The following is a 10,092-nucleotide window of genomic DNA, read 5'->3' as shown; positions in this document are numbered from 1 at the left end:
TTTGGTGAGGGGTTATATGAGATCGATCCCTACCACCTCCAAAAAAAACTGGGGATAACGAAAAAGGGGGCGTTGCACCTCCCGTACGAATGAAATATTTCATAGTTTATATCTCTGAAAGCATTTAGGTTACCCCACTGAAATTTGGTGAGGGAGACCACTGAAATTTAGGCGTTATACGAGATTAAATATGAAATCATCAAAATTAACAATATAGCAAACAACACATATAATTTGAAGCGCAAGCTTAACACGCGGGAAAAATTTGACAGTGTAGACAACAAGTTATAAAATCGTCATTTAATCGGCCATCACTGTAAATATGTAAACAGAAAACAGCTGATGCATTTCATTGTAATCTTTATATTCGCAAAAAGCTTTTAGAAGTGCAATAAGCAATTAATTAAGTTCACTTTAAAAAGTCTAAAAAGTGGTAAGAGTGATTATATATGTGAAAAAATTATGATTCTAAAAAGAGTTAAAGTGTGATTTATACAAAAAAGTGTGGTGATACAACTTTCCAAATGATCTATTGAATGACAAGAGTGGGATCTTAAGTTAAAGGAAAATGTATTAAATTGCATTTAAACATTTATAGAATCATATCTATCTATATATATAAAATTAGGTGGCAAAACTTCCTGTTCGCATACTCCTCCTAGACGGCTTGCCCGATTTCAATGAAATTTTCAGGGGTGATTGGGGTCTGTGTGGAGGGTGTACATAAGAAATTTCATGTGTGTATCTTTGCACGTTTTGCAAAAACAAAAAAAACAAAAATTAATTCTGTTTGGCTTTACGTGTTTTTTTCGGATTTCTATCATTCCTAGACGGCTTGCCCGATTTCAATGAAATTTTCAGGGGTGATTGGGGTCTGTGTAGAGGGTGCACATAAAATAAAATTTTCAGAAGTGATTGGGGTCTGTGTGGAGGGTGCACATAAGAAATTTAATGTGTGTATCATTGCACGTTTCGCAATTAATTCTGTTTGGCTTTACGTGTTTTTTTGGATTTTTATTATTGTTTTGCCGCAAGATTGGCAGTCCTGCCTTTTACTAATAAATAAACAGAAACAGCTGGCGAATGTTTACAATTATTAAAAAATATTGACAACAATTTAATTTATAATCTTATAACTGGAGTCTACTATCGCACCCTTTCCCCAAATGTGTATTAATTCAATATTCAAATAACGTATATTTATATAATTTGAAAAAATCTCCCTACTATACAAATATGTACAGCAATATTAACTAATTAGCGAATACCCGGCGTGCTTCGCTGCGCCTTAAAAGTAATTTTGTTTTGTTACTCCCTCTCACAACATTTGAAAATATTAGTTAATATTGCTGTACATATTTGTATAGTAGGGAGATTTTTTCAAATTATATAAATACACGTTATTTGAATATTGAATCACTACACGTTTGAGGAAAGGGTGCGATAGTAGACTCCAGTTATAAGATTATAAATTAAATTTCCAAGAGAAAGTCGGTTCTTTACATATTTTCTAATTACCTTCGAAAATATATTAACTCAAAAAAATAAATAAACAATGCTTCATAGATCGATTTCTTTTAAATCTAACTTCATAAAGTTCTTTAAAAATATTTTGTAAATGAGGCCATAAGAGCTTAGGGGGAGAGTTACAACACAAAAATACATTTAAGGCGCAGCGAAGCACGCCGGGTAATTGCTAGTTTATAATAAATAAACAAAAATTCAAAAATCGGTCTGAACAGTTCTCTTATAAATTTGATAAGATTTCATTTAAACAAAAATATTCAAATTGGTTGAAAAATGAAGGCTCTGGAGGTGTGTGAATTCCAGTTTCAAACCACTGCGGTCCTCTAAACAGCAAATGGTTTTAATGAGAAGCTTTTTTTTTCATGGCAGAGAGTCAGTGTTGCCGTTATTGGACTTTTCCAACCAAATTTTTTAAAAATGTTTCCTCTCAGCAGGCAGATTGGCTAAAATATTGGCTAAGTTAAGTTACGAAAATTAATTCTGTACTAACTGAGCTTTAAGTCCTGCCTATAATCAAAAGCTATAGCTGTGATACTAAACCAGAGCTTTTCAAAGCTCTATATACAATTTATATACGGCTGGTACAAAATAAATGTTTTCGGTGGCCAGCATTGCACTAAACCGGTGACAGGTACCGCCTTCTCTGTGGCCAAAGCTCTTTTACGTTTACATTTTTTATAGACGTGTCCGTAGTTAAAGCTCTCTCTCTGCCTATCGCTGCACTAAAAATAGTTTGGAAAATCTCTTGTCTTAGTTAATTTCGTAGAATAACAAATGACAATGAATATGGCAAAAACTTAAACCCATTTATCTCCAAATTAAATTTAAAATATATTACAAAAATCGAGTGCTCACCCCCAAAATAAAGGCAAGGTTTGAGCTCAATATATCAGCTTTATACCTCTCTAGAACCTCGCGGTTTTTTTATATTCTAACCACCTACGAAACAAATCTGTTTAATGGTGCCATGTCGTATGCGATAAAAGTCGGATAACATGATGGATCAGAGCAGAGCATAAGGTGGAAGAAAACAATTGGTTGATATCAAAGGAAGTAGAGGTATGCATTCTAGGTGGCATACCATTACCTGGTCATATTCTTTACGATACCCCTTTCATTCAAAGGGTGCAGAGACGAAAGTTCAGTTTTGATGGGTTTTGAAATCTTTTGATGGGGATTTTGGTAGGAAAAATACATACCATAATACCATTTCCTGCCGTGAAGCGACCGCCATTTGAAAAAAAGACAATCTCCATAGATATGTACATATGTAGACTGCCCGAAAGGCCAATATATGGCCCCAATGAGAAAATACCCGAACATAACGGGAATCTAAATACAAGTGGCAAGCAAGCTGCGCTCAAGTCTTTTTCATCTTACTGGATTAAACCGTTCAATCACACGGCTCAGTTAGTCAATAAACGTGGACTCTCGTCCTCGAAATAAGCGAGAATTCCTGACCCTCCTATAATACACAGCGTACATATTTGCTTTTAAGTCACCTTAGGGGCTTTTATGGGCTTACATGACATAAGACTAGAGGATGACGCATCGAGCCAATTTTCTAGTGGAAGACCAGGATTACGCACCCTTGGCAAACCATTTAATAATACCTGGCATAGATTTCACAGATGGAAATAAGCCCATCGACAAGCTCATAACATCGAGAGGGTTGAGTATTCCGAACAGGTATGTGCACATTTTTGGGTATTAAAGCATTCAAAGAGCCAGCAAGTGCTACGCAAGAAGTAAAGCAGTTCTCAGGGTAGAGGGGGTGTAAAAAATACATTAAAAACATTATATATAAGTAATGAGAGTAGAAGTACACGAAATTTTATTATGCTCTTTTTTCCCTTCACCCCTAATCTAGCACCTATGTAAATGTGCCAAGCCGGTTCCTAAGTGGAAAAGGCTCTTGGGAGCCACTTTAACCATCTCTGCTCTGGAATAATCGAAATACTTCCTACGCAAAAGTTTCATGATTCTTTGTGAACTTTAATTTGCTAGCATTAGGGTGACACGTAAGCGTGATAAGAACTGAGATCTAGTGGGCGAGTACTAGAACGCGGTACTTGAGGATTGACCTCAACTTTAAAACAAAACCATTGTCTTCTCCAGACAAGACAAGAATATCGGTACATCATACTTTAAGATCCAACTGTAAATGCGGAAACTATGAACTATGAAAACTATGAAAAGGCGACTCCTACGTTTGGCATAAAAATTTTGAAATTTCCTTGCAAAATATTTTAGATTCGAAAGTGTACGGCAAAATTTTTTTTTCCGGGTACTATTTAATTTCCCATCTTTAGCCTATACCCGTTTCAATGAGACTGGTTTGAAGTAGATTATATGTTTTTCCGTAAAAAGGATCATCTACCCGTCTTGGTGGCAGTAACATTTCGTTCACTCTACCTAGAGCAGATATTAACAAAACTGAGTATATTTTGTAGTAGTTCAATTATACTTTCTCCCCAATTATTTACATACATACATATGTGCCCACACTCATAACACCGTGCGACAAAAACAAAAAAATTTCGAAACACAATTATAGTTAACCTGGGTTTTTAGTTTTTCTCACTGACGTCAAGATTTTTTTTAAAGGACTTTGTAGTTTCAATTCCAAAAATTATTTAAAAAATTAATTTCAATGTAGAAAAATAATATGGCTACCAAATGGAAGGGAAAATTCTGTAGAATTTAGAACCATTCGAATTTTTTGGTTCGCAAGGACGAATAGGTATTGAAAATGTCCTTTTTATAAGTTTTATTTTTTAAGCGAATAAAGTTAGAAGGACGAAATTCGAGGATGTGGTCGAGTGCATATTAGTCCTTAACGTATAATTTATTCAAAAATAATTTTTGTAAAATTTCAAGGATACTCTATGATAAAATGTTAAAAAGACATTTTCAATACCTAATCGTGCTTATGCACGAAAAAATTTAAACGGCCCTAATTCTATAGAATTTTCTCTTCAATTTGATAGTCATACTGTTTTTCTACATTGCACTGAATTTTACTAATAATTTTTTGAAGTAATTATATTTTTCAAATTTCAGGGTCCTTAAAAAAATGCTGACGTCAGAGAGAAAAACTAAAAACGTAGTTTTATTATATTTGACCCATGGTTTCGCGAATATATAAAATTCACTGTCGGGCGGTGTTATTAAAAGTATTTTATCTCTCAATTTACCAATAATGTCTATTTACATACACACCCATTTCAATTTCATTCAATTCTGCTCGATTACAATCGTATCGCAAACAATTAAGTTTATTGATATTTTTCCAACATTGATCACACCGATCAGTAGCGAGAGATAAATATCTCTATCAATCGCAAATATTTATTCACCATTGAAATGCTAACAATTGTCTGCCTTTGTGGCTGATTTGATCGCCTTTGTAATATGAGTACACAACAGCAACTTCATATATGTTTATTGACTTGCGGCTACCACAACCCTTTCAACATCAGCAGAAAAGAAAGGAACCTTTGACATGCACATACATATGTATGTATGTACGTATGTGAGTCAAAGGCAGGGTGGCATTCTTACAAATTTTTGCCATAGTCTGCTTTCATCAGATGTCAATAAATTTCGATAATAACAATATTTGGTAAATGCCAGTAGAAATGAGATGGGAAATTATGCAAATATTAGTGAAGGAAGAAAACGATCGAGCTGATCGCACGCAAATTGAAAATGCATTGTCACGTGGGCTTTGTGTGTACGAGGAGGCTTGTAGCATACACACACACACACACGCACTTACACAGAGTTAGGCTACTCAGAGGGTATAAATTTTATTTGCAAAACAATGCAAATCTCTTCCATATACATACTTAAGTATTTACCTAACTCACCTCCTCCCCACAGCAGTGTGATGTGTTCATTTAGCATTCGAGAATGCAACTTTCCTTTTTGATCTATGCAAATCATTTAATGCAAATGCGATTTTGAGTGTTGAATGCAGATAATTTACATGTTGAAATATGCAAATCTTTGAGGAAATTTCGCGACCACCCATCAGCATTGGTACTTGAGTTTTTAAGTATTTAAGGTTATTTGCCCCTTTTTTTCTACGATGGCCTAATGAATGAATGCGCTGCGCCATGTGCGAGTAAGTATTGTGAGAAATCACGCTTTACTGCATCCAAATGCGCCGATAGCGTCTTGTGTTGTTGTGGTGTAAAGATACTTACAAGTAAGTATTTAATCCTTTCGTTCCATCTCTACACAAGTCATATGTTCGCTTAAAGGAAAAATCATAATCCTTTGTAGTTAGCAGCCTAAATATGTAAAAATGTCTTAGAATCACAAAACAAAAAAATGTGCCACTCGCGAGCAGCTGTTGAAAATTTAAATAACAAAAAACACTAAATGCAAAGAAATCTTAAACAATATCAGCAGCATGTGCCCCAACACTTTTCCTTATCATTAAATCATTATGGCAGACGATGCGTGAAAAGCGCGGGTGAAAGTATGTAAATGGCATCGTATGCAGGACTTATTCAAATAAGATTGCGACTGACTGCTTACCACAACAAAGCGTTGATGAGATTTCAAAGAAAGGATAAGTAAACCATGAAAGGTTGCATTTGAGTCGAGTAGAGGGGTTAGAAAAGTTTTTAAAAATAAAGGTGGCATAAAAAAGCAGGAAAAATCAAACAGCTGCTGCGTTGTTTCGGAGAAACACTCTTTAATAGATAAAATATATGTATGAGGGAATAGTTTCTTTATATTTAATAAAAACTAAAATTAATTACTTTATTCCTATTTCGAAAAGTGTTAATTTTTTTTTTAACTATGTAATTCCGTAATTTATAATTGTCGATTATTTAACTAATCTTGTACATATACTGTTGTGAAAAGTTGCGTAAAAAGTTGCCTCGTACGATTTAGACTTTATAACTTATTTTGAAAGCTATTTCCGTTAAAGACCAATTGAAAGATCTGCTAACTGGGAGGTGTTTGCGTTATTATGTTTTTCTTTTAGCAACAAGTTTTCTAAATATTAGATTTAATTAAGAAGATATATAATTGCCTTTTTAAAAGAATGAAAGCTCAAAATTAAGAAAAATTTGAATAAAAAAAATTAAAAAATGTATAACATAAGTCTCTAACTATTAAGCGATTATTAAAAAATAATCCTTTTAAAACAATAAAATTTAAAAATTACAGCAGAAAAAAATTATAAAAAAAACGATAAATAAATTTCTAGATATTAAATGGATTAAAAAATAAACAAATACAAAACAATTTAATAAATTTTTCAAAATTTAATGGGAGTAAAAAAATATTTTTTTTTTTATTTTTAAAACAATAAATTGTAAAAATCAAAAAGAAATTTAATTAAAAAAGGAAAGATGATTATTAAAAGAAAGAATATAAGTTCTTAAACATTAAATGCGATTAAAAAATTGTTTCCTTTGAAAACCATGACATTTTAAAAAATTTAAAAAAGAAAAAAAAGAAAATGTTTCTAAAAATAAAAAATAAAAATTATATTTTTTTAAAACAATGAAATTTAAAAATTAAAAGAAAATTAAATTAAAAAATTCATAACATTTAAAGTAAAAACACGAAGAAAAAACTCCGCCTCCTGACGACTCCACCTCGGATCTCACGAATGGCACGCTAGTGCGCGCGAGCAAACTGGCCGAAACTCTTTAAAGCTCTCTGCAGATTTTATATGGGCGCGCATAGAGTAAAAGCTGGTTTTAGTTTTTCGAAAACGGTTGCCACCTGTTAAAAAATTAAATCGTCGTTTAAAATGCAAAACCGCATATATGAAATTACATAAATTATTTTCCAGAGCGTAAAAACTCTCATATTACAAAATGGTTCTCTTTTTTATAAAGCAATCGCATTTCTGGCTAGTATATTTCAGGTCGAATGAATAAGGATTGAGCCAAGAGCTTGAGTGAGCAAAGCAAATGTCAGTTACGCGGTTTGGCAGAATGACGGTATGCCTTTTGAACGACGAAATTCAATTTATTTCATAGTCAATGCCATTAAATTCGCACCGTTCGTTAGATTTTCCAAAATGAGGCGTCAAACTAAAAGCATTAAACTGTAGCTGTACAATAGGTTTTATTTAAAAAAAAAATTATATTCAAATTATTTAAAAAAATAAGTTAATTATTACAAACTGGGTATCAATCGAAATGGTTTTGAAAGGCTTTGTGTCTTAGCTGAAGTATAGGAGGGTTGCCACCTGTTTAAAAAATCATATTAAATAAGTTAAAAATATGTATCACCACTTATCCAAACGACAGGGGTTTAAGAAATTAGATTGAAAATATTTTGAAGAGGGCTACCACCTGCTAGAAATATCGAATTTATTTCACATATACACAAGTTAAACGAAATATCAAAATGTGGATGTCAAACGAAGGAGTGTTAGGAAATCTTTAGTTTGAACTCTATGAATATTTTTGAGGTCTTGGAAGAGGGTCACCACCTGTTTAAAAAGTTAAATTCAAAATATTTTATAAGTTAAATGAATTATTAAAATATGGGTATCAATCGAAGGGGGTTTTAAAAGTTTTTATTTATGAACTTTTTTTAGCGGGGTTGCCCCATTTTTGAAAATTAAAATTCCACTTAATTAAAACACATTAAAATATGTATCGTAGTGTCCGGCGAAAGTGTCCTATTTGAAAGGTCTAACTCAATTAACTAATACAAAAAGTATATGAAACAAATATGTATATAAATTTAAAAATCACCGCAATATAAAATTTTTAGAGTTTTGATAGTTTTTAATTTCTTGAAGTTTCCCCTTTTTAATAACTTGAGTGGACTTCCAAAATTTTCTTAACATTCAAAACTTTGTGAATTTGACATATTTTAGTAAGTGCCAATAATTCAATATAATGATGAATACTAGGTTTCTAGAAATTTTTTATTTTTCAAAAATTTTTGAGAATTTGTAGGAATTCTAACAAATTTTTTCTAAGTAAAGGTGTCGAATATACAAAACTGATCAAACGAAATTAAAAGTTTTCGGATGTTGAAAACATTTTCAGATTTCGTCGTTTTCGAAAATTTAGAAAAGTTTAGTAATTCTTGAAGATTCAAAAAATTTTTGGACGTTGATGTTTTCAAAATTTAAAAAAAAAAATAAAATTCTCAAACTTTGTTATATCAACACAAAATTTTGGAAAAGTTCAGAAAAGTGGAACAATTTTGGAATTTTTCAAAAATGTTAAAATCTTTTAGAATTCTAAGAATTTTGTATTTTTTACACACAAGTACCATGAACATAAGAATTTTTGGAATTTTCGTTGTTTTCTGAACCTGTGAAAATATTTAAACTTGCTGTGAGTTTCAACTGCGTAAAATAATACAAATTCGAAAATATAACAAAAAAAGTAAAAATTGAAAATTAAGTCCCCGATTTCCCCTACCTGGGTCCGCCACTGGGTCAAATTACAGACCTTAGCCTGAAGATGTATGATGAAGTTTCATTTTTTTAATTAAGAACTTTTTTCATTGGTTTTGTACTTTAAACGACGATATTCAATTGAAAACAAAACAAGTAATTTTTTGCAAAAAAAAACCTAATTAAAAAAAAAAATATATATATATACATATATTTCATGATCCAATGGTCGGATCTAAACAAGATTAGTATGGGAACCCCTCTGAGACACTACCTTTCCGATGCAAAAAGGATTGTCGAACTCGGTTGACGTGGCCCAAGGTTATGCGGTAACATACATACAACAACAAAAAATAAAATGAAATAAATATTCTGACGAACTGATAACCTTTTTTGGAAGTCGGTTAAAAAACAGTTGACAAATATCTTTTACCAGATGCTTAGCTAGGGTTCTCTACAAAAACATATGTATGTGCGTTATGTAAAAGTAGGTTCTTACTTACCAAATTCACTCGTACCTGCATTCTTTTTTATTAATTGAAATGACAAGGTGTTAGAATTATATGAAATTCTCCAATGATAACCGATAATCAAATGTTCAATACTATGTGTTGGCTTGGCGTTGGGTAGTATAGATACATACATATGTATGAATATGACTACATAAATATGTAAATACATATAAACGTATGTACTTTCATATGCATGCGCAAACATTTATATACACGTGTACATACTATTAACATATATAGCTATGCACGTTACCGAACCCACGCGACACGACCAACGAGATGGCTTCCCATTTCTTCAGGGCGAACACACGAATTTCACTTTTTCACAGAATTTCTTAGCAGCAATGAGAAATAAAATCGCACTATTTGTATTTTTTATTACTACTTGCACTTTTAGTGCTAAATATTGCACATTTGAATACAAATTAAATAAATTATTTTAACACTTTTGCACAATATTTTCCTGCTTATCGGATTGAAACTCGCGCACCATACGAACTTAAATATATCCGCGGCAAAAATCTACTGAATATTGAAAATTAACCTACACTCTCAATCCATCACAGCTAATTTGCAATTTCCAAAAATGTATTCATTTTTCCAGGTCCTCACTTTGAAAAGAGTTTGAATGAAGATAACACACTGGAAAACTCTCAA

Source organism: Rhagoletis pomonella, unplaced genomic scaffold, assembly GCF_013731165.1.
Source record: "Rhagoletis pomonella isolate Grant_MI unplaced genomic scaffold, Rhpom_1.0 Rhpom_scaffold_00011, whole genome shotgun sequence".
In the NCBI taxonomy this organism is placed as follows: domain Eukaryota; kingdom Metazoa; phylum Arthropoda; class Insecta; order Diptera; family Tephritidae; genus Rhagoletis; species Rhagoletis pomonella.
Note: the sequence above shows the minus strand (reverse complement) of the source record.